Below are 6,094 nucleotides of genomic sequence, written 5' to 3' on the forward strand. Positions count from 1 at the left end.
AGCCCTATACCGGGTTCCGTCTTCCCGAATATTAAGATGCTTCTCCGATCCTTTGGGTATTTCATCCTTTAAATTTCTCTCTTTTAAAACTCCTTGTTGCGCCTCCTTTATTTGAGTAGTAAGGTTATTGTGAATCATTATATTCATAGATTTTACTCGAATGGGTTCTCTGTCCTTCCTGCTCAAGGCGTCGGCTACCACATTTGCCTTCCCCGGGTGGTAACGAATCTCAAAGTCGTAATCATTCAACAATTCAATCCACCTACGCTGCCTCATATTCAGTTGTTTCTAATTAAATATGTGTTGAAGACTTTTGTGGTCGGTATATATAATACTTTTGACCCCATATAAGTAGTGCCTCCAAGTCCTTAATGCAAAAACAACCGCGCCTAATTCCAAATCATGCGTCGTATAATTTTGTTCGTGAATCTTCAATTGTCTAGACGCATAAGCAATCAGCTTCGTTCGTTGCATTAATACACAACCGAGACCTTGCTTTGATGCGTCACAATAAATCACAAAATCATCATTCCCTTCAAGCAATGACAATATAGGTGCCGTAGTTAGCTTTTTCTTCAATAACTGAAACGCTTTCTCTTGTTCATCCTTCCATTCAAATTTCTTCCCTTTATGCGTTAATGCAGTCAAGGGTTTTGCTATTCTGGAAAAGTCTTGGATGAACCTTCTGTAGTAACCAGCTAGTCCTAAAAACTGTCGTATGTGTTTCGGAGTTTTCGGGGTTTCCCACTTTTCAACAGTTTCTATCTTTGCCGGATCCACCTTAATACCTTCTTTGTTCACTATGTGACCGAGGAATTGAACTTCTTCCAACCAAAATGCACACTTTGAAAATTTATCGTACAATTCTTCCTTCCTCAATACTTCTAACACCTTTCTCAAATGTTCAACGTGTTCTTGGTCATTGTTTGAGTAAATAAGTATGTCATCAATGAAAACAATGACAAACTTGTCAAGGTATGGTCCACACACTCGGTTTATAAGGTCCATGAACACAGCAGGTGCATTAGTTAAACCAAACGGCATGACCATAAACTCGTAATGACCGTAACGTGTTCTGAAAGCAGTCTTTGGAATATCATCTTCTTTCACCCGCATTTGATGATACCCGGAACGTAAGTCAATCTTTGAATAAACAGACGAGCCTTTTAGTTGATCAAATAAGTCGTCGATTCTCGGTAGTGGGTAGCAGTTCTTGATGGTAAGTTTGTTCAACTCTCGGTAGTCGATACACAACCTGAATGTACCATCTTTCTTCTTCACAAACAAAACAGGAGCTCCCCACGGTGATGTTCTTGGTCGAATGAAACCATGCTTTAAAAGTTCTTGTAATTGGCTTTGCAGTTCTTTCATCTCGCTGGGTGCGAGTCTATAAGGAGCACGAGCTATTGGTGCAGCTCCTGGTACAAGATCTATTTGAAATTCAACAGATCGATGTGGAGGTAGTCCCGGTAATTCTTTCGGAAATACATCGGGAAATTCTTTTGTGACGGGAACATCATTGATGCTCTTTTCTTCAGTTTGTACTTTCTCGACGTGTGATAGAACAGCATAGCAACCTTTTCTTATTAGTTTTTGTGCCTTCAAATTACTAATAAGATGTAGCTTCATGTTGCCCTTTTCTCTGTACACCATTAAGGGTTCTCCTTCTTCTCGTACAATGCGAATTGCATTTTTATAACATACGATCTCTGCTTTCACCTTCTTCAGCCAGTCCATGCCAACTATTACATCAAAACTCCCTAACTCTACTGGTATCAAATCAATCTTAAATATTTCGCTACCCAGTTTAATTTCTCGATTCCGGCATATATTATCTGCTGAAATTAATTTACCGTTTGCTAATTCGGGTAAAAATTTACTATTCAACGGCGTCAATGGACAACTTAATTTAGCATAAAAATCTCTACTCATATAGCTTCTATCCGCACCCGAATCAAATAAAATGTAAGCAGATTTATTGTCAATAAAAAACGTACCCGTAACAAGCTCCGGGTCTTCCTATGCCTCTGCCGCATTAATATTGAAAACTCTTCCGCGGCCTTGTCCATTCGTGTTCTCCTGATTCGGGCAAAATCTAATAATGTGGCCCGGTTTTCCACATTTATAACAAACTACATTGGCATAACTTGCTCCGACACTACTTGCTCCGCCATTACTCGTTCCGACACCATTTGTTCCTTTCGTTCTGTTAACTCCTGGTCCGTAGACCTCACACTTCACCGCGCTATGACCATTTCTTTTACACTTGTTGCAAAATTTGGTGCAGAACCCCGAGTGATACTTTTCACACCTTTGGCATAGCTGCTTCTGATTGTTGTTGTTGTTGTTGCGGTTGTTATTGTTGTTGGGATGATTGTTGTAGTTGTTGTTGTTGTTGTTGTTGTTGTTGTTGTTGTTGTTGTTGTTGTTGTTGTTGTTGTTGTTGTTGTTATTGTTGTTGTTGTTGGGCCGTTTGTTGTAGTTGCGATTGATGTTGCGATTGTTGGGATAATTGTTGCGATTATTATTGTAATTGCTGTTGTTGTTGTATTGGCGATTCTTATCACCGTTTTCCTCCCACTTTCTTTTGACTTGCTTCACATTGGCCTCTTCAGCCGTCTGTTCTTTAATTCTTTCCTCAATCTGGTTCACTAGTTTGTGAGCCATTCTACATGCCTGTTGTATGGAGGCGGGCTCGTGTGAACTTATATCTTCTTGGATTCTTTCCGGTAATCCTTTCACAAACGCGTCGATCTTCTCTTCCTCATCTTCGAACGCTCCCGGACACAATAGGCACAATTCTGTGAATCGTCTTTCGTACGTGGTAATATCAAATCCTTGGGTTCGTAACCCTCTAAGTTCTGTCTTGAGCTTATTGACCTCGGTTCTGGGACGGTACTTCTCGTTCATCAAGTGCTTGAATGCTGACCACGGTAGTGCGTACGCATCATCTTGTCCCACTTGCTCTAGATAGGTATTCCACCATGTTAACGCAGAACTTGTGAAGGTATGCGTAGCGTACTTCACTTTGTCCTCTTCAGTACACTTACTTATGGCAAACACCGATTCGACCTTCTCGGTCCACAGTTTCAATCCGATCGGTCCTTCGGTTCCATCAAATTCCAAAGGTTTGCAGGCAGTGAATTCTTTGTAGGTGCATCCTACATGATTTCCTGTACTGCTAGATCCAAGGTTATTGTTGGTATGTAGCGCGGCCTGTACTGCGGCTATGTTTGAAGCAAGAAAGGCACGAAATTCCTCTTCACTCATATTCAAGGTGTGTCGAGTAGTCGGTGCCATTTCCTTCAAAATAGTCAAATGAAACGAGTTAATCATATAGAATATCAAGAGTAGTCAATAGTATTTCGTAGCGTAATATGAACTTATTTATAAAAGCTCTTTCTTCATATTAGCGTTTTATACTCTTTAATTCGGGTAGTACCTACCCGTTAAGTTCATAATTAGTAGCTAACATACCATTTCAACTACTACAATTCTATATGAAAAACTAATCACAAAAAATATATATCATATTCAAACCTTTATACAATATGTAACATCCCGCCTTTTTCCGTTTATTTTTCCTTTATACTATTTCAAACTCCGTTATATGTTTATAACATCTCCCGTTAATACGCGTTTCAAAATATCTTGTGTAGGTAATTTAACGCACCCGATTCAAAGTTGAGGGACTAGTTTTGCCAAGAAGCCAAAGATTTGACTAGGTCAACTAGTCAAACCTTCAACCTCATCCACTCATCATTTTCTCATTTTCTTTTCTCTTTTCTTCTCCTACTTTCACATTTTCTTTCAATTCACCACATCAAGGAATCATCATCCATTTAATTTCTAGCAAGCTTCAATTCAAACAAAATACATATTTGGAATCCTTGCAACATCCTCTTCGATTCCATACCGATTTCATCAATTTTGGGTAACTTTCTAAAATCACTAATTTTATGTGTTCTTGAGATTTTTGAGTTAAAAGGTTGTTGATTAGTGTCTATGGCTCAAGTCTAGTATGATTATGTGATTTGTATGCTTGTTCTTGTTATTTTGATGTAACTAGTTCATATTGAAAGATAACATGCTTAACCTTGAGATTTGAGTGTTTATATGTTGTTAGATGCTAAGACTTCATGTTTTAATTATGCTCCTAGTGTTACTAGCTTTATTTTGATGTAAAGTTTGATTAAGGAAACCTCCTAAACTTGATTATGAAATTTGGTGAATTTAGTTTAGGGTTTGATGAACTTGAAATGAATCTTAGATGCATTGAATGATTGCCATGTTGTTTTGTTTGCGTTTAGTTGTATTGTATGCTTGATTATCTTCAAAACGGCGTATTACACATGTGCATTAATTTCCCGAATCATAATATGGCATTTATGAACTTGGAGTAATAAATGATGAGCATTAATGGTGATTTTGATATGAGTTTGTTTGGTTTTGATTGAGTAAATGCGTTTAGTTATTCTCCTTGTCAAATTACCTTTCTAATGATATATGATATGCGTTTTAAGTGTTTTCGGTGCATGAGATGTGTTAAATTGTATTTTGGTTCGTGACTTGGACCATTTTTCTGCAAACTGCATGTTTCCCAGGTATTGCGCGCCGCGCATATACCCGCGCGCCGCGCAGAATTAGAAATCCCAGATGTTTGCCTTCGTGGTTAAGTTCTGACCAGGATTTACACTTGGGTGCGCGCCGCGCATACTGCCCAGCTCATTTTTGTCTTTGTTTTTCATGTCACAAAAATGTTTCCCGCTTTACTATAACCCCGTTTACCATGAAACTTGACTATTATGCTCGTATATGACTTCTCATCATGAGAAAATTGTCGGACACCCGACCCGACCCCGTTGACTTTGACTTTGACCAAGTTTGACTTTTAGTCAAACTTAACCAAACGATTATACAATCGTTCTAACATGCTTAACTACTTGTGTCGTGCATGAAACTTGACAAATTGATCCACGTGCTATATTAATCGAGTCATAACGAGCCATAGGACTAATTGAACATCTTTGACCCTTCGTGACTATCGTTATTGATACAACCTATTTGTTTAGGTCAAGACTAGCATTGTTTCTTGCACGTTTACTTGTCGAAGTACTTTTTTGTTCGTGCATACAAGGTGAGATCATAGTCCCACTTTTACTCTTTTAAACTTACTTTTGGGATGAGAAAACATAAACTATTCTTTTGAACTAAGTGAACACAAGAACGGGAAAACAAACATTCTACATACGAGTTTAGAACGAAAATCCTCAATCCGATTATCATTAGTTACATCAGATGGTGTAAGCGAGAACTTATGTTATATGGCCATATGGGTTGACAACCCTCATCTTTGACGGTTCGCTACCGTCTACGGATGAAATATATTTTCGGGAAACAGTGTTGTTCTAGCACTAATTTATGGGGTATTCAACGGACGGAATGTTAAGCTTTGATAATTGGGTGCTCGTGAATATTAACTTTTAGAATGTACTATGACTTTATCAATATTGCAACTCTTGTGGTTCAGCTTGCTTTTACTCATTTACTTATTTAAACCTATGATTTCACCAACGTTTTCGTTGACAGATTCTCTATGTTTTTCTCAGGTCCTTGAACTTAGGTGATACATGCTTCCGCACATACTTTTTGATACTTGCATTGGATGTCGAGTATACTTGCATACGTGGAGCATCTTTTTGGCTATTTTAAACTATGTCGCACGTGTTTCATATGAACAATAACTTTTGTTATGTACTTGTCTTGGGAATTACTTTTGTAAACATTGAAACATCCTTTATGAAATGTATGTGACATATTTTCGGTCAAACTTTGTTATAAATACTTATAACCATGTAATGGGACCATACGTAGACGACGCCGTCACTTGACGATTTGTCGGGGTCGCTACAAGTGGTATCAGAGCCTTGGTTGTAGGGATTTAGAGTTCATTAGTGTCAACCCCGAGTCATAGGGTACATTGGTGAGTCTAGACTACAACCGGCATATAGACTTGACATAGGAATTACCTGACTACTTGTGCATTTATACTCGAACTCTCTTACTCATATCTACTCTTATTCTATCTTACTCT

The sequence above is a fragment of the Rutidosis leptorrhynchoides genome, chromosome 4 (genome assembly GCF_046630445.1).
Source record: "Rutidosis leptorrhynchoides isolate AG116_Rl617_1_P2 chromosome 4, CSIRO_AGI_Rlap_v1, whole genome shotgun sequence".
NCBI classification, from domain to species: Eukaryota; Viridiplantae; Streptophyta; class Magnoliopsida; order Asterales; family Asteraceae; genus Rutidosis; species Rutidosis leptorrhynchoides.